The following is a 26,949-nucleotide window of genomic DNA, read 5'->3' on the forward strand; positions in this document are numbered from 1 at the left end:
AGAGACTTCATCCTTACAACCGGGGAGAGAATATTACATTTCAAATTTCCTAAATCCATTTTATTTCTGTTCATATTGAAAATACAATTAAGACATAAAGATTATCTCCAAATATTAGGGTCTGGGTTTCCTGTCATTTCAGGAAAAAAAAAAAAAGTAGACAAGTTGACAGCATAGACAGCATGTGTTTGGATATACAATTACTTCTACAATCACTGTTTGATATAAATATACATCTTTAATTCAAAAATGCATATCAAGGTGAAAAAAAGGTGCAATCTTATTTTAAATCGTTTGGTGTTTAAAAATGTAGAAGTTAGGGGGCACCTGGGTGGCTCAGTTGGTTGAGTTTCTGCCTTGGGTTCAGGTCATGATCCCAGGGTCCCAGGATCAAGCCCTACATCGGGATCCTTGCTCAGAAAGGAGTCTGCTTCTCTCTCCCCTTCTTCTACTCCCCTTGCTTGTTCTTGCACTCTGTCTCAAATAAATAAAATATTAAAAACACAAACAAAAACAAAATATAGAAGTTAAAACTTTTCTTCAGATCCAAGCCATCACAAGAATTCTTGAAAAACACCTGGGACTCATTTTATTGGGATTCATTTTATACAAAGGGAGGTTTGCAATGTCTATGATCACTAGAGGCTTAAAGGCATTTAGTGGTGTTATTTTCTAATTGCTTGAGAATCTAAATTAAGTCTTGATCATAAGATTAAAGGTTAATACTTAATATTAAAATCAGCATTTTTAACGTTATAGTTCTACTGTTATATCTTGGTTAACTGAAAAATAATTCGCCCAGTTGTCTTTTAAATTACTGCAGTCATTTTTCAATTTTCCCTATAGAAATAGAACACTGGTATCACACAGGAGGAATGACCATTTTCTCTACTTTAGTCAACTTTCTTCTTGAGAATGCAAAACAATAAGTAAATGAATCTAATATGCATACAGGTACCAAGAGTTTTCAAATAAGCTTTATAAGGGATCCATAACGACTTCTCCCTATAACTTGAAAACAAGCAGAATATAAAGAAAATTTTTTTAAAAATTCTGGACTCAAAAACCCCTGTGGCATATGCTAATCAGCAAAAATTGAGCAGGCTGTCTATGGCTAAATTCAAGTGATTATTAGGATCAACAGATCTGATATTCAATTGTTCCTACCTAACATTATATAGCTTATATTCTTAGTTGTGGGGAAACAGCTGAACCACCTTTGCCAACTTTAGAGACTCAACTTGTGACTTAAGTTCAGTTTTGCTGTATGGGTAGTCAGCACCTCTATGGTCAACAATGGAAAACAAGAATGTTCTCTTGTAATAAATATTAGCAAAGGATGGGTATATTTCTGCTCTTCAGATGACTGTTTCATTTTAAACTAATTTTAGTTCAAAGAGTCATTCATCTCTGGTTCCGCATCAGAGACAAAAATTACTTTATTTGATTAACTGTGAGGACTAGGAAGAAGTCTTCCATATATCTTAATATTCAATTCTAATGCATTCATTAGGAAGAAACAATTCCATAACCTCAAGTAAATCGTCTCAAATTGGACTGGTCAAAACAAAAATGCTAATATCCAAATAGAATTTAGTGTGTTACATAAGCATGTGCACTGGTCTAAATTAAAACTAATCACTTTGTATCAGAAGCAGTAGTAAAAGCCAAGTTCAGCCTCATTGTTCTCCGGGTGAAGCATGAATAATACATGACCCAGGTAAGCTTTCCATCTTCCCTGCCTGCATCTTCCACAAGATTTTACCAATTTTATTATTCGAACTTGTGCCTCTTTCGAGCACTTTAGCCATGCTAGAATTGAAATGATACCAGACAGCACAGCTTCTGATGTTCCGATTTGTAGATCTGTCCACAGGCCCTGATGCAAAGCAGAGTTTGACCAGGTCTTACTGGACAAAACAAGTTCAGAGCACTGAGCTTTGCCTCAGGGCTTCCCACTTGCCCTGGCCCTGACTCTGCCCCATTCCTCTCCAAATTCTCCAACACTTTCCCTGGATTCAAATCTTTTCTCATTCAGAAGTATCTGGCCCCACCTAGTCTTTCTACAAAGCTGCTCTATATTGGAAAATCTAAACTATCTTGTTTTATAAGCTGAAAACCCTAAGTTTTTTTTTAGATATTTGTTTCTTAGAGAGAGAGAGAGAGAGAGAGAGAGAGAGAGAACACAAGCAGGGGGTGAAGGCAGGCAGAAGGAGAAGCAGGCTGCCCACTGAGCAGGGAGCCCAATGTAGGCTTGATCCCAGGACCTTTGGATCCTGACCAGAGCCCAAGTCAGATGCTTAATGGACTGACCACCCAGGTGTCCCTGAAAACTCTCCTTCTAATAGCATTTTTTTACTTTACATCAAATGTGTCCGTCAATAGTATCACCAGTTTCATCCATCCCATTTATGCATTCCACAAACATTTATTGAGCTCCTCCTGTCAATGATGTGCTAACATCAGAAAAAGGACTCAGACTCTGCCTCTGGGGAGATAACAAATGGAGCAAAAGCCAAATGTTACAACACCAGTGCTAGAGGTGCTATCTCACATCAACAGGAGATGTGGGGAAGGGTTCCCAGAGAAAGACCCTTTTACTCATTCTGTACGGATGAGTAGGAGTAGCTGGGTGATTGAAGAGGAGGGAGAATGAAGAAGAGAACCCTAGGAGGAGGGGTGAGTATCTACGAAGGTGGAGACTTATGGACAAAAACCAGATTTTAGGGTAGAGGTTCCCAGGTCAGTACAGATGACAAAGCCACATCAGTGCAGAGCAGTAAGAGGCAGGGGGTGCTGAGCGGACTGGGGAAGGCACTGGCCTCCAGCAGCCAAGGGGAGTGCAGGCCCATGGAGGTCTCAGAAGAGGACAGAAATCTGGATTTGCATGTAATACCCTAAAAGTTTTCATTGTCAGCGAGCTTGTGGTGTTTGTTTGTTTTTTTAATTACCACTTTGTAGGCAAAAATCAGCCTACCTTGTGGTAGGCTGAATGATGGCCTGAGTTTTCCCATTGCAAACCCCTGGAACCTGTACATATGTTACACCGAGATGTGGAGATTATCCCGGATTTTTTGTGTGAACCCTAAATGCAACCCCAATTGTTCTTAGAACAGGGGGGAGAGAGGGTGAGGAGATCTGACTACAGATGGGAAACAGGAGATAATGGAAGCAAGAGGCTGAACAGGTGTGAGGAATGGGTCGGGAGCCAAGAAATGCAGGCAGTCTCAGAAGTTAGAAAAGGCAAGAAAATGGCTTCTCCCCTAAAGCCATCAGAAGGAACCAACTCTGTAACACCTTGACTTTAGCCCAGTGAAACTGATTTTAAATTTATGGACACCGGACTTGTTTTTTTTGTTTTTTCTTTTAATTTTTTTTTCACGATTTTATTTTTAAGTAATCTCTACACCCCACATGGGGCTCAAACTCTCCACCCTTAGATTAAGAGTCACACGATCCTCTGACTGAGCCAGCCAAGTGCCCTAATTTGTGTGGTTTGGTGCCACCATGTTCATGGTAATTTGTACAGCAGCCACAGGAAAATAATACATCTTCTGACCTGATTCAGCTCTTTGAGTTGCCAATTTTATGTATCTTTGTGTGCCCAGCTTGAAATTAGACTACAGAGCCTAGCCTGCACCAGGCTCTTGGTATTGTATCTGCTACCCCATTTGGAAACATTTCTTTTTATGTCATTCTACCCTATTCCTTAGAGACAGGGACTGCATCCCACTCTCTCTGTTTCTCCACTGCCTAGCAGAGAACTTGGCACATATTCTTTACTTATTAAATAAATAAAAGGCAAGGTAGAAAGCAGGATAGAGCCAAATCACCAAGAGCTTATTATTACCATGCCAAGAAATTTGAATTTTTATTGAAGGAGATGGGGAACAAATAAAATATTTTACGCATAAGAGGGACATGACAGTTTTGCTTCTTAGAAACTGACAATACCTTAAGGACAATTTAGAAAAGCACTACTCAAAACAAGAGTTTGGTTGGAAAGCTGTTGCATTAATATAGTAATCCTATAAACCAAGACTAAATCAGTGCCAGTGGGGATACAAATAAAATTGATCATGTGTTGAGATATAAATTGATGAGACTTAAGGACTGATACACGGTGCAAGGCTGGCTCATTCGGGAGAACATGTGACCCTTGGTGTCAGGGTTGTAAGTTCAAGCCCTACACTGGCCATGGAGGTTGCTTAAAAAAAAAAAATTAGAAAATAACAAATAAATAAAGACTGGTTCAATAGTGAGAGAGGAAAAAAGAGAAGTCTTAGTTGACTCTCAGGTTTGTGGTGGTGAAAGTAAGGTGGAAAAGAAGCACGGGAAAGAAGAGGAGATCAGTTTTGACAGGTTGAGATTAGAGTGCCGATGCAAGATCACAACCTGAGCTGAAATCAAGAGTTGGACGCTCAAGTGACTGCACCACTTAGGTGCCCCTCACCAGTTCATTTTTAAAATAAAAAGTCTCAATTCTTACATCACAGAGAAATAAAAGTTGCAAAAGTCATTTGTTTTACTTGCTTGACATCCCCTCCCAACAGTATTTCCTGCTGCTTACCTATCATGTGCTTCTGCAATGTGTCATTAGCGTCCCTGTCTTTATGATTCATAAATGCTCATGTTCATCCCCACATGTTCTCCATGTGTCTCCCCAATCTGTAATATTTCTCCCAAATTTTCCATCTAAATTAGTTCATTCTTCATGGCCTAGCTGAAGTTCCATGCTCCCATGATGCCTTTCCTGATCTATCTCTGAATTAGTTTACTGTATCTTCCAGCTTTTAGCACCATGCTATCTCCTATAGTATTCTCTAACAGTTGACACGTGCTAGAACTACCTTTTCAAATAAGGCTCCTGAGGACAGAAACATTACTTCATAACCGTAGATTCCCACAGTGGTTTGTAAAGCATTGAATACACAGTAGGTGATTAAGAGGCAAATTAATATGGTAGAAAGTATCTGAGTCAAACCTCATTTTTTAATTCAAGCTTTGCTCCTCAGGCTGAATTCTTTTTAGTTGTGAACTGAAGAACCTGTACCCTGATCATTCAGATCTCTTTCACTTGCTGCAATCTGATTCTAACAAATACTAATTATTTCATTTGACTAGAAGCTGTGACAGTGTACATCAAGCACATCATATTGCTCTGCTTCTAAGATCCTATCACACAGCATGCACCTATATTTAAAAGGATAATAAGTAAGTATTCAATGTACATTTAAATTGTAAGAGTCAAGTTCAATGTAAGATAGACATTCAATAAATATTTATTAAATTCATTCATTCATTTATTCATTCATTCATTCAGCAAGTACTTACTGAGTACCTATTACACGTCAGGCATAATTCTAGGCTGTGTAGGACACAGTGGTAAATAAGATAGACAAGGTCTTTGCTTTCTTAGAGCTTATCCTAGTGGAAACAGTAAAAAAACGTATAATATAATCCTAGTGGAAACAGTAAAAAAACGTATAATATAATGTCAGGTATGCTATGTCACTTATGTCAGTAAGCGCTATGAAGAAAAATCACAGAAAATACAGAAACATGGGGTTGGTTATAGATGAGGTAGTCATCTTAATTTTAATTTTTCTTTTTTTTAAAAAGATGTTATCTATTTATTTGAGAGAAAGAGTAAGCAAGAGAGAGAACACAAGCAGAGGGAAGGGCAGAGATGGGAGAAGCAGACTCCCCACTAAGCAGAGAGCCTGACACTGGGCTCTTTCCCAGGATCCAGGATCATAACCTGAGCTGAAGGCAGACGCGTAACTGACTGAGCCACTCAGATGCCTCAATTTTAATTTCATACAGTAAAGATACGGGCAATCCTTTAGCTATGTATATGTGCTGCCGAAGCGAGCACAATCCTTTAGCTATGAACACAGATACGCATCTAGATATAAACATAGAGCTATAGATACACAGGTAAACACAGATGTAAATGTTCTAGACATAGCACTATGTGCCATGTAATAAGCTACAGTGGGTCATGATCACAAGTTTATTTAATCTTTCCAACAATCCTTTCAGATGTACTATCCCTTTTTACAAATGAAAAAAACTTATATTCAGAGAGTAACATGTCCAAAGCCACTTAACTAGAAAGCGTCAGTACTGGAAACCACATGGCATTTTCATGTATTTGCATAAATAAGCACACTGTTAATTTTCCCGCAAAATATACTAAATTAGAATAGGAAGATAAACCATTATGTATTCTGATTACCAGGAAAAGAAATGTATTTTCATTTTAAATATGTCTTAAAAGATCAGAGGGTCCTTTGTGTATTTAAGAATTGTGATGGAATATTATATCCGCCAATAAAGCAGCTGAATATGAAGAGATCTCCAAGATAAACTGTTACACAAAAAAGCAAGGTGTAAAAATGTAACATATCATGCAGCCATTTGTGTATAAAAGTGGATGGATTTCTTATTTGTATATACATGCATAGGACATCTCCAGAAGGATAAAAAAAAAACCTTAGTAAGAGTAGTTGCCGTAGAGATGAGTAAGAAGCTCACTTTTCACTGTATATATATTTTATAACTTCCAAATTTTTTTATATGTGAATGTATTGCTTATTTAAACATAAATTTTTAATATTTAAATGGGATAATTGAGGTTAATAGGACACCCAAAATTATTAATAGAATAATCCTATACAAATAGATCTTTTTCTTAACATAACATAAAAATTTTCCGTGAAAGAACTTTCATTAATGTGTGGCCATACTGAAAACTGATGTTGCAAGGTTGGCCTAATGTATAATTGTTGAACCATGATTCTCTATAAGCAAAGAATAAATGGACAATTGGACAATACCCAGAAAGTAGAAAGTGACAACAAAATCTATCTAAGCACTATAGTTATAAGCAGTTATTTTCCACCAGACAGCTAAAGAATGATAAGAGCTCAAAAGTTGCTTGTAAGTATAATGGAATAAAAATTTGGATTATTTTTCAAACTTTTTCTCTTATATGACATTTTCCCTTCAAACTTCCAAATCTCCACCAAGAACCTATGAAGGACCACATTATTCACAAGAAAGGGGTGGGAAATAAATATGACAATATCAGAATTATCTTGTATAAAATTATAAGAACACCAAATGCCACTATTACCCTATTATCTAATGTATTTTAAATATAGTTTATACTAACCCTTTGCCTTTTTGATTCAAGAAACAGAAGTTTTTAGCTATAATAGGTATAGTCAGAAGTTTTATCTAATTTGAATTCATGCCTCTGCATTGAAATAGGAGGTGGAGTCCAGGGTATAACCTCAGTATAATCTACTGGGAATTTAAACCTGTAATTAGCAAATCGTTGGGTATCATCACTTGCCATTCAATATGACTGCAACTAAGAAAGCGTTTATCTGGCAATAAAAAGCTTTTTATATGTTATATGTGTCCGCTTTGTATAGTTAGCCAGATCTATAATTAAACAACCTTTATAATAAACTTTGGGGAAGAACGTAGGAGCGCAGGTGGTCAAATTGCGGCAGGTTGATCCCTTGTGTCATTTTGTACGCCAGTTATGGTGCCAGAAAAAGAATGGGGCTGGGTCAACACAAACTGGAACACAGCATTGCAGAGATCTTTAATTTCTGATTATTTAGAAATAAATAGCCGTGGTTTGACATATACTGACCTTGCATCTATAGAAATGTGGCCCTTTGCTTTGAAACTTCACTCACAGTGGTGAGGCTGCCACTCAGCTCCTTCCTTCCTGACGTGGCAGGTGGATCATTGAGATAGTTACCTACACTGAAAAAAAATAGTGTGCATATTTAGAGCAGAAATTTCATCAGCATAAAACTAACTGGGCTGAAATGAGGCTCTTCTGACTTTACCATCACTAGCATCTTGTTGTAACCAAACAATTCAGATATCTCTGAATCCTTTGCGCTGGGTTCCATGAATTATTAAGTGAAGACTGATGACTTGCCCAATTAATGATACACATTTTATTTCCAGGAAGGATTTTATTCATCTCTAATAAGTGCCTACCATGTTCTGAGATTTAAAAAAAAAAAAAACCACTTGGTATTTAGGTCAAGAAAACCCACAGGATTTAAATGACTCATTAACAAGTAGTTAGAAAAAAATAAAAATAAAAATAAAAATAAAAAAACAAGTAGAGTAAGAATAAAATAACTCACATCTGGAATGTAAAAAAAATAAGTAGAGCAAATTCTCCATTAGAGTGGCTTAAAAATGGAGAAGAAACAATGGAAAAGATTCCCTTTGACAAAACATAAACATGGAGATGGAAATAACAAGTTTAAAAAGATGTTCTTTCATAATTGGACATATTACGTGTCCATGATTAGAGAATATATCAATCATGTACTTGGACCATATACTTCAGACAAGAAATCTTCTATCTGAAAAAAATGCCTGAAACCGTCCTAGGTCTACAAGTGGACCTGATACTTCACTTCTGTGTAAGCAACTCGATCCCTTGAACCCTGGTTTCTTTTAAAGCCCTGCGCACACATATAAGTGAGTGATTAAGGCATAGCTTTTCCTCCCCCCTCTGATGAAGCATGAAAATATCCAGACTCCTTTATACAAAGAAGTCTTGTGCCAGGAGAAATAAAGATACATACAAAGAAGGGCAAACAATTTTGCTCAAAGCACTAGCCTTCCTGTGCTGCTCTGTCATCCCTCATTGAATACATGTCATTTCCTTTCTATCAGACATAAGATAATGGGAAGAATATAAAAGGAATATTAACAATATTCTTTTCTTCTCTGTACTGAAGGAGGAACATACATTTGCTCAGAGTAGATAATAGCATACTTAGAGATAATAAGCATATATACACCCAAACAGAGAATGGTAAGTAGTAGTATTTCATCAGCTCCCCAATGGGAAAAACCATGTAGTTACAGGCAATTACAATGGGAAGTGATTCATGTGGGCCAGAGTTAGAGTCATGAAAACATTAGTCTGTGAGATGACTTAAGAAACATGAGAAGAGGGATCCCTGGGTGGCGCAGTGGTTTGGCGCTTGCCTTTGGCCCAGGGCGCGATCCTGGAGACCCGGGATCGAATCCCACATCAGGCTCCCGGTGCATGGAGCCTGCTTCTCCCTCTGCCTGTGTCTCTGCCTCTCTCTCTCTCTCTCTGTGACTATCATAAATAAATTAAAAAAATTAAAAAAAAAAAAAGTTTAAGCCTTTAAAAAAAAAAAAAAAGAAAGAAAGAAACATGAGAAGAGGGATCCCTGGGTGGCGCAGCAGTTTGGTGCCTGCCTTTGGCCCAGGGTGCGATCCTGGGGACCCGGGATCGAATCCCACATCGGGCTCCCAGTGCATGGAGCCTGCTTCCCCTCTGCCTGTGTCTCTGCCTCTCTGTCTCTCTCTGTGTGACTATCATGAATAAATAAATAAAATCTTTAAAAAAAAAAAAGAAAGAAAGAAACATGAGAAGAGGGTTGCCTGGCTGGTTTAGTTGGCAAAGCATGCAACTTTTGATCTCAGTGTTTGTTCAAGCCTCATGTTGCCCACAGAGATAACTTTTAAAAGAAATAAGGAAATAAAAAGAAAAAAAGAGAAATAAGGAAACAAAGAAATAGAAGATGGTTGAGAGGGTAGAAAACTGTGCCTTAACTCAAAGCAACAGTTTATTTTTTATTTTTTTTTAAAGCAACAGTTTAAATATTATGTATAAGCAAGGTATATTGAGAAAATAATGATGAGGTCATGATTGTCTTGGCTTGGTAGGGAAAGGAAAGGGGTGAATTTGGAAGAACAGCTGATAGAAAATATAGAATCTAGATATGTTCCTCTTGACATTAAATACTCCTGTTGGAAGGTCAGGAACAAGGTAATAAGCAAGTGAAAATAAATTATGTTTAAGTATAGGTCTTAGCTCCAGAAAAAGTCTCTGAAAAGTTTAGTTTATTATAAAGGCATATTATTTAACCAAAGGCTAGCTCCTTATCTGGACACGCTGAGAAAATCAGAAGTAAGTAATGGAAGCCTTTAAATACCCAGGGTGGCTCAGTTGGAGAAGTGTCTGGCATCAGCCCAGGTCATGATCTTGGGGTCCTGAGATCAAGGTTGATGTGGGGATCCCTGCTCAGCTGGGAGTCTGCATCTCCCCCTCTCCCTCTGCCCTTCCCCCAATTCATGCTTGCTCTCTCTCTCTATCTAAAAAAAAAAAAAAAAAAATCTTAGGGAAAAAAAACTGCAAACCAATACACTAAGGTCACTCAATTCATCAATAGAAAATTGATTCACACTCAGAGCCTGTTCATTTTTGTTTTAGAAAGAATCTGGGGCACCTGGGTGGCTCAGCTGGTTAAGTGTCTGACTCTTGATCTCAGCTCAGGTCTCGATCTCAGAGTTGTAAGTTCAAGCCCCTTGTTTTTTTAAAAAGGAAAAGGGAAAGGGAAAGGAAAAAAAAGAAAAGGAAAAGGAAAAGGAAAAGGAAAAGAAAAGGAAAGAAGGAGAGAGAAAGAAAGAAAGAAAATCTAATTCCCCTCTCTACTACAGATTAGAAGCAAGAAATTTAAAAAGGTTACTTCTAGACTCAGGCTGACAGCTATAATATTCGATAGTTGGCAGTCTGACAATAAGGAGGCTGAAAAGTATTAAAGGCAGTCATAATGAGAGATACGGGTAATTATTTACTTGAAACTAAGATCAATCTCAGTAAAAAAAAAAAAAAGATATTAAATGATTTTATTTTTTTTTTTGATATTAAATGATTTTAATGCATTATTTTCATTCTCTAAAATTTTGTTCCCGTCACAAAAGTTCGCATTGAGCAATTCAAGCCAAGAAATAATGGCTAAAAATGTACCAAAAAAGCCAACCTTCTCTGATTTTCTGACCAATTTTAGATGCTACATCCTTTCACTTATTTCCTTTATAACATGTGGTTGTACTTACACTAGACATCTACAATATTTGCTTGAAGAGAGCTGAATGAAGGCTATTGTGCAACTACAATGTGTTCTTTATAATGCTGTAATCACAGTTTTGCAAGGAAATAACAAATTTTTAAATAACTATGTTTAAAGGCATACACAGTCTAAGAAAACACCTTTTTACTAGGCAGGGTTCTTGCCAAGATAGTTCTCTTCTCATTGATTTCTTATCATAGAAACTGGTATAAGTGAACGTATAAAAATGGAAATTGCTTCAAGGCTGAATACAATCCTGATATAGCAGTCATATTTTGTTGCATTTCTATATTAACCAGTAGCCCACAAGAGACTAAAAGCATGCTAAAGTCTAGCCTAGGGTCTGTCTCTGTACCTTGGGCTGCCACACTCATGTCCAAACGTGTCTGGAGAAACAGATGAAGATGGTACCATCACGTGCAGATCTGGAGTTCCTTTCTGGACCACATGCTCTAATGCCTAAAAACAAGGGGGAAGAATCATCATAACTAATGTATTTTGAGGACTTACTATGCCCAGGCACTGTTCTAATCTTGTTCTTAAATTAATCCACCTATAATTTTTTTAATAAAAAGTGGGATCGCTGGGTGGCGCAGCAGTTTAGCGCCTGCCTTTGGCCCAGGGTGCGATCCTGGAGACCCAGGATCGAATCCCACGTCGGGCTCCCGGTGCATGGAGCCTGCTTCTCCCTCTGCCTATGTCTCTGCTTCTCTCTCTCTCTCTCTCTCTCTCTGTGACTATCATAAATAAATTTTTAAAAAATTATTTAAAAAAGTGCTATCAGGCAGGATTATTATATCCATTTTAAATCTGAGAGGCTGAGAGATTAAATAACTTGACTATTATTGTAAGGCTGGAAAACAGCCTAAATTCAAATGCACATCCATCACATGGACACTCTTCAGTACCTCAATTGAAATTTGCCCTTCTACTGATTAATTACTATACGTTTCAACCAAATACTAAGATTTGTTTTACGATTACAGAGTTGACAAGATGATATACCACCAGCCCTTCCCTAATTATCGCTCTCTGTCACTCGAGTTTTACAAATAAGATAAAGGACAATAAAGCAGAATTCTAAAACATGACATCAGCAACCTGAAGCACACTTTCTGCTCTTCAGGAAAATGTCAACAACTGAATTAGTGGGCCCCTCCTCGATAGTAACAGAAGTCCTCACTGTAACTGTTTACATCCTTGAGAACACAAATAGTGCAACATCACTGCTCTTGAGATGTGGTTTACGGTCATCCCCATTGTGTTATCCAAGATTCTTTTGGTTGCAAGAAGCAGAAACCAAGTCAATTAACTTAAGCAATCAAGTTTGTAGATTCTCCATCTCCCAGCGTGGCTTGCCCCATGTTGCTATCATTCTCAGTGGTCAAGTGGTGGCAAAATGGCCATCAGAAGGTGTAGGCTTAGCAACCCCAGAGAACAAAAGAAAGTTTTTTCTTTCTCACTGGTTCCAGTAGAAAATCCTAAACTGATGTTTATGGCTGTGACTGGCCTGCCTGGATCACAGTCTCTATGAACTGCCTCTATGGCCAGGGCTTTCATCTATCGAACAGTGACTCCAGAGGAAGGTTCAACTCCAGCTGAACCTCAACCGAGGGATCCCTGGGTGGCGCAGCGGTTTAGCGCCTGCCTTTGGCCCAGGGCGCGATCCTGGAGACCCGGGATCGAATCCCACATCGGGCTCCCGGTGCATGGAGCCTGCTTCTCCCTCTGCCTATGTCTCTGCCTCTCTCTCTCTCTCTCTCTCTCTCTCTCTCTCACTCTGTGACTATCATAAATAAATAAAAAAATTTTTTAAAAATGAACCTCAACCGAAAGAGGGTGCTTCCCTAAAGAAGGATATTTCTACCTCAACGTAGGAAACTGGGATGCTGAGTATGGATAAAGCACAGATGTCCATCATATCTACCCTGGCATGCCAGAAGAATAAGTGGCTATCTTGTCATACCACTTTAAGTAAGGAGATTTTGAGTTCTCCATCAAAATGACCTCCCTCTAATGAATTAACCTGTAGTGAGTCAAAGCAAGAGTGAGCTAAAGTACACTAACAAGGTTTCACCGAATCATATCGATGCGGATGTGTAGATACAGCAACAGCAGCAACAAACTTTGCCAACTATGGCAGTCACAGACGGTGGAGCTATCTGGGGAAAGGCAAACTTTAGCAGAGAGGGTAGAGAGGTACCGCTACTAAAGTACCTTGCCACATCACAGTCAAGAGATAGAATTCATAAGGATGCTGTTTACTGTGGAAGTAACTACAAGTAATACACGCATCAGACTCTCTAGTTTTGCAAACAGGCAGAGAACACTGTCAGCATTAATATCTTTAAATGCCAAGAACGCTATTTGGAAATAAAATATGAAAGAGCTTCAATATGCTCCTACACACAAAATTTATTCTAACTTAATCCAATTTGTCATGCTGCATAGGTTTCTATTCATTGCAGTCACCCAATTTAAGTAGGTCTCTTCTTATAAATACATAGTGTTAAGAAGTTTTATTTGTAAAAAAAAAAAAAAAAAAAAGTAGTAGTAGTAGTAGTTTCATTTGTCCAAGGGCACCTGGGTGGCTCAGTCAGTTAAGCGTCTGCCTCAGGTCATGATCCCAGGCTCCTGGGATTGAGCCTTGAATCAGGTTCCCTGCTTCAGCTAGGAGTCTGCTTCTCCCTCCACCCTCCCCCTGCTTGTGCGTGCACATGCTCGCTTGCACACTAACAAACAAATAAAAACTTTAAATAAGTAAACTTTGAGTCCATTTTCCCATTGAAAATGTATTAGAAATGGTGACTGGGTTCCAAGGTTAGTCCATTAGTATCAATCAAGCAATGTGAATGTGCTTGGTACACATTGCACACACTTTAGAATTTACAGATATTATTATTAGTTATAATATGGTAAACATGAAAATAATCTAAATTTTTTTAAATATTTTATTTATTTATTCATGGAGACACACAGAGAGAGAGAGGCAGAGACACAGGCAGAGGGAAAGCAGGCTCCATCCAGGGAGCCTGATGTGGGACTTGAACCCCGGACCACAGGGTCACACCCTGGGCCCAAGGCAGACACTCAACCACTAAGTCACCTAGTTGACCTCAAAATGATTTCTTTTTTAATAATAAGAGCTAAGGCAATGAGCATTTACAAAAATGACAGACAGGGACACTCAGTGAGTTACCATGAAAAAACAAGCTGTTTGGTTTAATTCCCAATTCCACTTCAAATAAGAAGACATTTAATATATTTGAGCCTAACAAATGTTTATTATTGCTTAAAATAAAAGAATATAGAGAATTATCTTAATATGTTTCAGAACAGAATACTATTTAAGTTATAATTAAATTTAAGGGTTCTATGTAGTTGCAAAACTGAATCAAATATTTTGAGTAGATCCATACAGCTGGGAATATTTAATGAATTGCTTTTTATTTACCAAGAACTTTTCATAATTTCTCCTTCCACATGTTACATCCAATGCAATTCCATTTATAAATTGAGGACACGGTACGTTGCTATTACCAAAAAAAGAACTGTAATGGGGACATAGCCATAATTGAATTTACATCTTAATTATTTACACTCTTCTCTTTGCAGCCTCAATATTCTAAGCCTCAGAGCTGTTTTGCAGACAAAATAACATCCGGGATTAGGAATCCAGATACTCTTGACAAAAGTGACAAGTTCTTTTAGGTAACTTGCATAACTTCTCCGTGAAATTTACTTCATTTAAGAATTAATTCCACAGGGACGCCTGGTGGCTCAGTGGTTGAGCGTATGCCTTTGGCTCAGGTCAGGATCCCAGGGTCCTGGGATCAAGTCCCACATCAGGCTCCCTGCAGGGAGCCTGCTTCCCCTCTGCCTAGGTCTCTGCCTCTCTCCCTTCATCTCTTGTGAATAAATAAATAAAATCTTTAAAAAAAAAAATAATTCCACAGATCTATAATAGAATACTCTGATGCTAACTTCAATGTTTTTTAAATTACTTAAATGCTAAAGATACCTAACTGCCATCATTTATCTAACCATTTTTGCCTTAGTGACAATTCAGGAGAGACTTTTTAAAATCAAATGCCTTTAATAAACGTAGATAATCATGGGTGTCTAAAAAATTCAATGAGTTAGTGTCAGTAAGACTGCCTCATTAGGATTTAGACTGTTACTTTCCGAGTATCTGGCATACTGCCATATACAAAAGAGATGAAATAGACATCAGATTGACTGAAAGTGATGTGATTTGCTTCACTTTTTCATTTATTCAACAACTAGTTATTGGGCATGTATGACGTGTTAGGCTTATTTATAGGTTCAAAGAGGAAAAAGGAGTAAGCAAAGTCCTAATCCTCCATGGAATTTAATTCTGCTTGAGAAAAACAAAGAATAAATTATTAGATAGTAATATTCTTCCAATGAAGAAAAATAAACCAGGGCAAGAATAAGGTCAGGGAGAGAAGGACAGTGGTCAGGGAAGTCCTGTTTGAAGAAGTGACACTTGAGACTTAAATAAAAAAACATGCAAAAATGAGAGATAATCAGAAAGTGCAGAGGCCCTGAGGTGAACAATCTCAGTGTGTTAAAGAGCAGCAAGACCGTGGTGGCTAGAACAAAGCAAGCTGGCAAGGAGAATGACAAAGGATGAGGTCACAGAAGTAGGGAGGGCCAGACCCTATAGAGCACGCAGGTCATGGTAAGGAGTTTGGGTTTATTTTTATTGCATTGGAAAGCCATAGGATGGTTGGAAGTAAGAGAATGATATGATAGGAAGTTTGGAAAAGAGGCTCTAAGGAGGCAAGGAGACCATTTCAGTCTGGGCAAGGTCTGATACTATTGCACTATTATAATATTGACTCTCCACTGCCTAACTTCTAAGTGGCAAGCAGCATGTTGGGAACAGAAAAATCAGCTATTCAGCTGGAGTGGGACAGATGTAGCTAGAAGAAAATACCTGAAACTGCTTACCTGAAGGCTTACCTCAAGTACCAATTTACAGAGGTTGTAGATGGTAAATTAGAGAAGAATGTAAAAAGTTCAGAATATTTTGAAATCCACACACCACCCTGTCTCCCTCCCACTATCGACAGCCTGGCTCCTGGTGCTAATATAAATAGAACATCTTCTAAAGTAAAATGCTGCCATCTTGAGGTTTCCAGAGAACAAAGATAATGCGAAAAACAAAACCAAAAAATCTCTGTTCTGTTTGTCGTTTCTATACGCAAGAGATATGACTTGGAAAAATATATATATAAAGTCCATAAACTTAAAAGAATCAAGAAGTAATCTAACCAGTCACATTCTCTTGCTTTGCTAGATCCAACCTGTGCTCTATTAAGTAAAACATGCTTAGTGTTGATTTTGAAAAAAATTTTTGTGGGCCTTTAAATTCATTATAGGTCTCAGAGAGGGTATGCTTCTTTTGGATTTTTGTTCCTCCTCCATAGCAACTAACACTAGGTCTAGTACCATTTCAAATGATAAATCTTCTACATCCCTTTCATTATTCTGAACCTTTTCAGGTTTTTTTTTTATTCAAGTTTGGTAATTTATATTTTTCTAAGGAAACAGCAATTCTCAGATTTTTAAATTGTCAGACTTATACATAATACTCTTCCATAAAAGTTTAGTCTCTCATCCACCCATTGTTATATAATATTTTTATTCATTAGGTTTTTTGGGGGGGGTGCTGGTTTTTTTTACTTACTTTTTTTTTTTTAAGTTTACTTATTTATTCATGAGAGACACAAGAAAGAGAGAGACACACACACAGAGACAGAGACAGAGACAGAGAGAGAGCAGAGGCAGAGGCAGAGACAGAGGGAGAAGCAGGCTCCATGCAGGGAGCCCGACGTGGGACTCAGGGATTCCAGGATCACACCCCGGGCTGCAGGAGGCGCTAAACCACTGCACCACTGAGGCTGCCCCTACTTTCTCTTTTTATCATAGGATTTTGAGAAGAATGATAAACCTGGATTCTGTCCCAGGAAGACAACAATCACAATAATGTATAGGATAGACTGAAAGGGAGAAGACATGGGAATATCATTTAGGAGACAACTATGTCATCTCAAATTAGTGATGATCAGAGTCTGAAGCAGGGAAAAAGAGACTTAATGGACTCTGCAAAATAAGTCAGTAGGAACTGGTGACCACTGGTGAACACATATCATGTGTTCATAAGAGAAAGGAAAAGGTTAACATGATGCTGCAGTTTCTAGCCTACGATGATGGGAATGTCCTTAACCAAACTGGGGAGAATAATGATTTCCTCTGGGGACATTTGAGTTTCAGGAGATGGAAGGATAGCCTTGTGAAAATGTCCAAGCAGCTGGGAACTATACATACAAATCAAAGCTAGGGATTATAGTTGAAGCTTTGAGAATACACGAGATCAGCTGGAAAAAATACACAGAGTGTAAAAAGTGAGTGTATTAAGATGTCAGGAATTGAGAATTTTTTCTAAAGACTTAAGAGTTTAGGGCACTTGAGTAAAATCACAGAGCAGAGAGAAGGCTAAAAAGGAAAGAATTTAAAGGAAGAGGTAACAGTACAAAAGATAAAACAAATTAAAATGATGAAGATTTGATATGGAACAAAGTGCCATGAATTAACTAACATAAAAATTGGAAAGCTATTTCCAACACACCTGTCATAAGATTAATTCCCCTAATGCATGAGCACTTAACAATCAATAAGAAAGCCAAAAAAGAAACTGATATAAGCTAAAGTTTATCAAAAATTAAATCATTTGTGGTGTAAAAGTCTCTATTAAAAAGATGAAAAGACAAGCTGCAGACTGGAGAAAAGCAGTTGCAAACCACCTTCCTGACAGAGAATTTCACCCGGAATATATAAGGAGGTCTCAAATCTCAATAGCAAAAAAGAACAAACAACTCAGTAAGAAAATGGGTGAAAGACATGGGTAAAGAGACATTGTACCGAGGAAGAGTTATGAATAGTGACTAAGTCCAGCATTATCAACTCTTAGGGAAATGCAAATTGAAACCACAATGAGGTATCATTACACCCCATCAGAATATCTAAAATAAAAAAGTGATAATACCAAATGCTGGCAAATATGCAGAGAAACCGCACCATTCATATATTACTGTGGGGATGTAAAATGGTACAGCCACTCTGGAAAATAATTTGGCAGTTTCTTATAAACCTAAAATCCATCTGCCATACTGCACCCTGTAGTCATACTTTTAGACAATTATCCCAGAGAGATGAAAACTTACACTCACACAAAAACCTGTGCATGAATATTCATATCAGCTTTACTCACAACTGTCAAAACAGGAAACAACCCAAATGTCCTTCAAGGGGCAAACGATCAAACAAACTCTGGTATCCATAGAGTGGGATACTACTCAGCAGTAGGAAGGAATAAATTATTGATACAAACAACTTGGATGGCTCTCAGGGACATTATGCTCAGTAGAAAATTCCAAACTCAGGGCACCTGGGTGGCTGGGTGGTGGAGCATCTGCCTTCGGTTCAGGGCATGACCCCAGGGTTCTGGGATCGAGTCCTGCATTAGGCTCCCTGCAGGGAGTCTGCTTCTCCCTCTGCCTATGTCTCTGCCTCTCTCCGTCTCTCATGAATACAAAAAAATCTTAAAAAGAAATTCCAATCTGGGGGTCCCTGGGTGGCTCAGCGGTTTTGCACCTGCCTTTGGCCCAGGGTGCGATCCTGGAGTCCCGGGATCGAGTCCCACGTCAGGCTCCTGGTATGGAGCCTGCTTCTCCCTCCTCCTGTGTCTCTGCCTCTCTCTATGTCTATCATAAATAAATAAATCTTTAAAAAAATATTAAAAAAAAGAAATTCCAATCTGAAATGACTACATACTTATATATTTGTATTTGTATACCATTCTTAAAATGATAAAACTAAAGAGATGAAGAACAGATCAGTGGTTGCTAGGACACGAGGATGGATATAAGTGCAAATACAAATGTGTAATACAAAGAAGTTCCTTTTTTGGGGATAAGAGTTCTGTATCTTGATTATGGTGGTGGTTATACAATTCTATAAATGAGATAAAACTTGACATACACAGAGGGAAAAAACTGTAATCAAGTCAACAATTTTGTGCCAATATCAATTTCCTGGTTTTGATATTGTACTATAACCATATAAAATGCCATCACTGAAAAAAAAAATGCCATCACTGGGAGAAACTGGGTAAGGGGTTCACAAAGCTCTGTGTGTTACTTTATCAATTTCTGGTGCTATTTTATCAATTTCTATAATTGTTTTAAAACAAAGTTTTTTTTTTTCTTTTTTTTTTTCAAAGTTTTTTTTAAGTTATAAGGAAATATGTTATTGCCTAGAACGAACGACTGATAAATAAGGAAAAACTGCATCAACTTTATTTTTATTTAGGTGGTATATGCGACTGTTTTTGCAACATTTGATTTCATTACTTAATAGGTGAAAATAAAGGAAAACAGGAAAAAAGTCACTATGAAAACAACACATCAATAGGAAAATAAGCAAAGAACTATAACTGGCCTTTCAGCAAGAGACATACAAAATAGTCCATAAACATGTGAAAATGATCAAGCTCATTTCTTATTAAAGAAATACTAGTTGAAATCAGATATCATTTTTGCCTATCAAGTTAGAAATTTAAAAGGTTTCAGAATGTGTGTGACTATGGGGAAATAGGGACTCATGTCCTTGTACATTTTTGGAAAGCAATCTAGAAATATTTATTAAATTTGTAAGTGGTCATTTTATGTAATGCCAACTATCCTTCTCAGGAATTTATCTAATGGGCACTGGGTGGCTCAGTCAGTGAACTTTCTGCCTTCTGCTCAGGTCATGACCTCCAGGTCCTGGGATCAAGCCCACATCAGGCTCTCGGCTCAGTGAGGAGTCTGCTTCTCCCTCTGCCTCTCTCCTCTCCTCCCCACCTTTGCTCTCTGCTCTTTCATGCTCTCTCTCAAATAAATAAAATTTTTTTAAAAAAAATTTTCTTAAAGGATTTATCCAACAGAAACACCTAGTATTCAAAGATCCATGTACACAGATGATCACTGCAACACTGTTTATCACAGATAATTACAAACACCGTAAATTTCCAACAATAAGGGATTATTTAAAAGTTAAAATATGGCCATACAATAATATATAGTAGGACATTTAATTAATGCTATTAACCTACTAATTACCTATTTGTTCTGATGGCTTTATAGATATTAACTCAGATAACCATCGTAACATCCCTATGAGGTAGATACCATCATTATCTCCATTTTCCAGGTGAAAAAAAATGAGCCACAGACAGCTAAAATAACTCACTCAGGATACTCAGCTACATGCAGGTGGTCCTTGCTTTGCACAGGAACGCAGGACCATAGAGTGACCAAGCATACTGAATATGGTAAAGTGAGCTTGATAATCAATGAGAAAATAATGATTTAAAGTTTTCTATCAAAAGATTACAAATACTGGGCAGCCCGGGTGGCTCAGCAGTTTAGCACAGCCTTTAGCCCAAGGCATGATCCTGGGGTTCTGAGATCGAGTCCCACATGGGGCTCCCTGCATGGAGCCTGCTTCTCCCTCTGCTTGTGTCTCTGCCTCTCTCTCTCTCTCTCTCTCTCATGAATAAATAAATAAAATCTTTTTAGAAATAAATAAAGATTACAGATACTCATCCTATTACCATTACAAATGCACAGAGAAATGAAAATTATAATGCAAATGGTACTTAGCACACTCCAATTTAAATATTAGAAACATTGAGAATGAAAAGTGTTTGCTTTCTTCATATAAAAATACTCGAGTAGTTCTGGGGCACCTGGGTGGCTCAGCTGGTTAAGCATCTGCCTTCGGCTCAGAGCCCCATCCCAGAGCCCTGGGCAGGGAGCCTGCTTCTCCCTTTCCTGCTGCTGCTCCCCCTGCTTGTGTTCCCTAGCTCTCCCTCTTAAAGAAACTAATACAATCTTTAAAAAAAAAAAAAAAAAAGTAGTTCGAACATTCATTCAAATTATTATCTTACATTACTTATGTTGAGAAGCATTTTTCTGCGCCTTGGCAAACTGTAACATCATTTTTCTAAAATTTTTATTTTTTTTTTTAGAGAGAGGGAATAGGGGGTGGGGGTTCAGGAGGAGAGGGAGACAGAGAACCACCCAGCATAGAACCCAACAAGGGCTCCACCTCACAACTCTGGTACCACATGAGCCCAAATCAAAAGGGGGACGCTTAACCGACTGAGCAACCACGCGCCCCAAACTGTCATGTCATTTTTCAGGTGTGGATCACTTTCCAGTATTTTATCCTTCATGCTTCGAGGGTTATGAAGTATCTGCCCTGGTGTCTGGAGCATTTGCAGGGGTCACTTCCTCCGGGGCATCTTCCTTCTTCCCATGGCAAGCACTTTCCCCACTTAGGCGTGCGCAGCCTCACTCAATCCCTTGGCATCTCTCACCTGTAGCATCTCTCGCTGGCAGCCATGTCAACGTTCCCCTGGCCGGTCATTTCTTCTGGAAATTCTGCTTGAATTTCACTTTCAGCACCGCCACGTTTTGTTTCTTTGCTGCTCTTTCAGCTTCGCCGGCCGACTCTCTCTTCCATCATCCGGTTTTCCAAGGCGTCACAGGGGTTTAATCCCGTGGGAGACGCGGAAGCCACATAATCAGGGCTTCACTGCCTGCGGGTGCATGGAGTTAACCGATGCAGTACGCACACCGACCGATCGCCAGCAGATTTCGAAAGAAGCGATGGGACGGGTCACTGGCCTGCTGCGCATCCATCATTTACACAGGGACCTGTGGTCCGAAGGGCCAGCAGCAACTCGCGCCCTCCGCGCGGTTACTCACATGGTGACTCAAACCCAGATTGTGTCCTGCAGGGCCTGGTATTTGACCTTGACGAAACCACAGCGACTGAAATTCATGCATTAACAAAACTATGCAAAGAAAGGGCGGACCGGGGCAGCCCGGGGGGCGCAGCGGTTTAGCGCCCCTTCAGCCCAGGGCACGATCCTGGGGTCCGGGACCGAGTCCCGCGTCGGGCTCCCAGCACGGAGCCCGCTTCTCCCTCTGCCTGCGTCTCTGCCTCTCTGTCTCCTATGAATGGATAAATAAAATAACAAAATGAAATAATTTTAAAATTCCTTTAGCTTGTGGATCCCAGCATTTCCCATTCCTGGGTGTTTTTCCTTCTTTTTCATTAAAGGCCACAATCGCCAGCGAACACTTCTGGGCCCCGAGGTCCCCCCCAGCCCTGCGTGCGCACCCAGGGACACCCAGGGATCCCGAACTTAAAATTATTAAATAAACTCACTTCTCTTTACGGTTCCTCTGATGGTTAATTTTATGTATTAAATTGGCTAGGCCAGGGGATCTCTGGGTGGCGCAGCGGTTTGGCGCCTGCCTTTGGCCCAGGGCGCGATCCTGGAGTCCCGGGATCGAGTCCCACGTCGGGCTCCCTGCACGGAGCCTGCTTCTCCCTCTGCCTGTGTCTCTGCCTCTCTCTTTCTCTGTGTCTATCATAAATGAATAAATAAATAAATCTTTTTTGAAAATTGGCTAGGCCATGGTACCCTAGTTTTTTTGTCAAGCACCCATCTAGATGTTTTTATGGAAGTAATCTTCAGGTGTGATTCGTGTTTAAATCAATAGACTTTGAATAGAGCAGGATACTCTCTGTAATAAGTCCCATCCAATGAGTTGAAGGCCGTAAAAGAAAGAGTGAAGTCTTGGAGGAGGAAGGAATTCTGCTAGTGGGTTGCCTTGAGACGTGAGACTGTAACATCAACAGAATCCCAGGGTCTCCAGCCTGCCAGTCTATCCTGCAGATTTCAGACTTCCACACCCACAATTTCATAAGCCAATTCCTTAAAATAAAACTCTCTCTCTCTCTCTCTCTCTCTCTCTCGAATGCATTAAATGCATTCTCTAGAGAGAGAGAAAGATGCAGTTCCTAGGTTGCAAAGGAAGTAAATGTTCAAAGGAAAGTCCATATGTTTGGAAGAATTGCTTCCTTGCTTCCCCTCCATTCTTCCAGCAATCATGTTGAGTATTAAGGACGCCCTGAGAAGTCATGGGCACTCCTCTCAAGTTCCAATATGATAAAATGATAGCAGAAATAGGTATAAGGGGTGCAGACATACTTAGGGAGGCAGACGTCCCCAATGCCAGGAGCAGCTGGGGAGGTTTAACAGATAAGTCACAGTTAAGCTGAATCTTGAGAGATCAGTAGGAGTTGACTAACTGCTATAGGAAAATGATCTAGACAAGTATAATATTTGATTAAAAAATATGACAACTGACTATTATATTCATTAATTCATTCAACAAATATTTATTGACTGCATGTTTTGTGCCAGGGATGCTTTTTGTCCTCAGTTGGGATTCATATTTTTACATCCCCCTTCCCAGGCTAGGGAAAGCCCATCATGTTTATCCTGCCGGATGACTGCCTTTCAAAGTTCAGCTCCCTCACATCCTATAGCAGATGTTGGGGATAAAATGGTGAGCAAAAGCAAGCACGTAAAAAAGAACTGCTTAGGATTCACTTTAGCAATCAGTGACAGAGCCCCTAAAATAACAATGGCTTAAGCATGATAGAATTTTATTTTTCTCTCATCAAACTGTTCGGATCTATGATCTAGACTTGGAGTGATAGAATTAGGCTTCTCTACCTTGCTGCTCTGTCAACCTCATCCTGCAGCTATCACTTGATTCAGATGTCTGCCGCAGCTCTGATTCTCTTGTTTAAGCCAAAAGGAAAGAAGAAAGGAGAAAGAGATAAGTATTTATCTTCTCTTTACAGTCACTTCTGGAAGTCATATTTATCACTTTCACCAAAATCCCCTTTTCCAGAACTTAGTTATACAACTACGACTAGTCTTCGTTAGTGGCAGCCAGATGCCCGGCCAAAAATTGAAGAAAGAAAGACACATATTGAGAGACAATGGACTGTGTTGCAGAAGGAAGAGAATCAGAATGAATATTTCAGCCTCAGGGCTGAAAAATAGAGTTGGATAGAAGTAATTGCTCTTTTAAAATCTTCACTACAGGGATGCCTACAGGGTGGCTCAGCAGTTGGGTGCCTACCTTCGGCTGAGGTTGTGATCCCGGGATCCAGGATCGAGCCCCTCATCCAGGTGCCCTGCGAGGAGCCTGCTTCTCCCTCTGCCTATGTCTCTGCCTCTCTCTCTCTCTCTCAGTCTATGTCTCTTATGAATAAATAAATAAATCTTTAAACTAAACTAAAATCTTCACTATAGAATTCCATTGTTTTAACGATAGTCATTTGGAGCAAGTTATTTAGAAGAAAGGTGAACTTGAGTTTCTCCAAAAATCAGGAAACATTCATATTTTCTGTGTGAATGAATTGATTAATGATTAAAACAATTGGTTTTTTAAAGGTGAATCCCTACTCAATAGGTACATCTTCTTTCTTATTTTGAATCTTTCAAATGATACATGTGAGAGGAAATCACAAGCATTGAAAACTCAAAATAGAAGTCAATAACAAGGATTCTCACCGATAGCAAAAGTCTGAAACATTTTTAATCATTGAATTAAGCCATATCTATGTCGTAGCCATGGAGGAGCACTGATCATTCCTCCCTCTCAGAGAAACTGCCATGAAAAAAATTATTGGTCGTCATGCCCCTGGACCCTTAAAAGTTTCACACCAAGGCCAGAGCCTCTGACTGTTCCTAGGGATTCGCTGAATACATTGAGAACGGAGAGAAATAACCTGTGAATTTCCAAGCCTGGTCCTCAAGGAACCTTTCAACTTCTGCTCTCAGTTTTCACATGCCAACACCACATGAAGAAACCCAGGCATCCTTCTTGAAGATCAGAAACTATGTGGAGAGAGTGGCTCAGTCGAAAGCCAACAATAACTGCCAGACCTATATGGACATCTTGAACCATCTAGTGCCAGTCAAATTGTCAGGGGACTTGCAACCACATGAATAATTCCATGGAAGACCTGCAGAAAAACTGCCTGAGTCCAACACACATTGCTGACCCACCGAAACATGGTCAAATCAAGTAGTTGAGCTACTAAGCTACTAAATTTAGGAGCAGCATGTTAAGGACCAAGAAATAATCGACACACACACGAAAATATAAGGTACATGGTGGCTGAATATTGAATGTGTGTATGTGTGTATTTATATGTGTATATATATGTATACATGCATATATATGGTAAATACTAACAATATGAAAGTCTGCATTTCTATATTAATATCAAAAATATAGGTTTTAAGACAAAAGCCATTGTTAGAGTTAAAGAAAGTCAATAGAATTCTAAGCTGTATACACCTAATAAAATGTTCTCAAAATATGTAAAACAAAAAAAGGAAAAGATGGAACTATAAGAAGAAACAGATAAATCTATAATCACCGCAACTACATTAGTGATTAGCTCACGCAGACAGAAAAATAAGCATAAAGGAGATTTGAATGCACAGTTAAAAAGCTGGATTTAATCAACATATAAAGACCCTTTTACTGTTTAGTAGTAAGAATCCGAGGTGGTCCCCAAGATTCCCACCCCTTGATGTGCATGCCCTGTAAAATCCCCTCCCCGTTAGCTTGCATAGGGCCCATGGATGTGATAAGACTGTTACTTCCTTGATTATATGACATTACATAGGACCCCATCTTTTCAGATTGGAGAGAGATTCTCCTCCTGGCTTTAAAAAAAGTAACTTGGGATCCCTGGGTGGTGCAGTGGTTTAGCGCCTGCCTTTGGCCAGGATGTGGTCCTGGAGACCCGGGATCGAATCCCACGTCGGGCTCCCAGTGCATGGAGCCTGCTTCTCCCTCTGCCTACATCTCTGCCTCTCTCTCTCTCTCTCTCTCTCTCTCTCTCTGTGACTATCATAAATAAATAAAAAATAATAATTAAAAAAAATTAAAAAAATTTAAAAAGTAACTTGGGATCCCTGGGTGGTGCAGTGGTTTAGCGCCTGCCTTTGGCCAGGACATGGTCCTGGAGACCCGGGATCAAGTCCCACATCGGGCTCCCTGCATGGAGCCTGCTTCTCCCTCCGCCTGTGTCTCTGCCTCTCTCTCTCTCTCTCTCTCTCTCTCTGTCTCTCATGAATAAATAAATAAAATCTTTAAAAATAAATAAAAAACAAAAATAAATTAAAATTAGAAAAGTAACTTGCCATGTGTGAAAGGACCACATGGCTAGAACCAGAGGGGGCTGTAGGAGCCCTAGGACCCCAGGCCAGCAGCTAGTCAAAATATGAGGACCCCAGTTCTATAATGACAAGGAATTGAATACTACCAACAGCCCGAATAAGTCTGAAGGACCCTAAGGTGCAAATGAGAACACTGTTGATAGATGCTTCGATCTCAGTCTTGTGACACCCTGAGCAGAGAACCCATGCCCAGACTTCTGACTTACAGAAACTGTGCGGTAATAAAGTAAATAAAATAAAGTAAATAAAAACAGATGTCATTTTAAGCCTCTAAGATTGTGTTAATTTGTTCCATATGAATAAGAAACTAATATACACTCTATCATTAGAAAAGCATATCCTGGGGCACCTGGGTGGCTCAGTCAGTTAAGTATCTGACTTTGGCTCAAGTCATGATCTCCGGGTCCTGGGATCCAGCCCACACTCACTGGGGAACCTGCTTGTCCCTCTCCCTCGGTCTCTCCCCCCAACTTGTGGCCTCTCTTTCCCTCTCTAACAAAAAAATAAAATCTTTAAAAGAAAAAAAAGAGAAAAGCATATTCTTCTCAACCTCACATGCAATATTTATTAAAATTGATCACGAACAACATCTTGGAGCTGGTTCCAGCAAAATTCAAAGGACTGATGTCACATAAACTATATTCTTTGATCCCAGGACAATTAAAACAACAATCTGTTCATGGATCCCAAAAGTTTTCAGTGCCCAAATGTAGCCTAAAAGTGCTAAGAGGGGTGGGTATACCTGAGCAAAAGATGAGATCAGAAGGAGGCCACCGTGAATGGAAATGTTGGATCCAAGGGCAAAAA

At 39.1% G+C, this 26,949-nt stretch overlaps 1 long non-coding RNA gene across 1 annotated transcript in view; it reads right to left on the reverse strand.

Annotated features, from left to right (window-relative positions):
• LOC121489230 overlaps nucleotides 1-26,949 on the reverse strand; it is a 173,678-nt gene that overhangs the window by 90,767 nt on the left and 55,962 nt on the right. Inside the window, exons 2-3 of the long non-coding RNA XR_005987300.1 lie at nucleotides 11,296-11,399; nucleotides 7,673-7,788 (exon numbers count right to left, since the gene is read on the reverse strand). This is a non-coding gene — a long non-coding RNA (uncharacterized LOC121489230). The remainder of the gene's footprint in view (nucleotides 1-7,672; nucleotides 7,789-11,295; nucleotides 11,400-26,949) is intronic.

Source organism: Vulpes lagopus, chromosome 4 (assembly GCF_018345385.1).
Source record: "Vulpes lagopus strain Blue_001 chromosome 4, ASM1834538v1, whole genome shotgun sequence".
Classification (NCBI taxonomy): Eukaryota; Metazoa; Chordata; class Mammalia; order Carnivora; family Canidae; genus Vulpes; species Vulpes lagopus.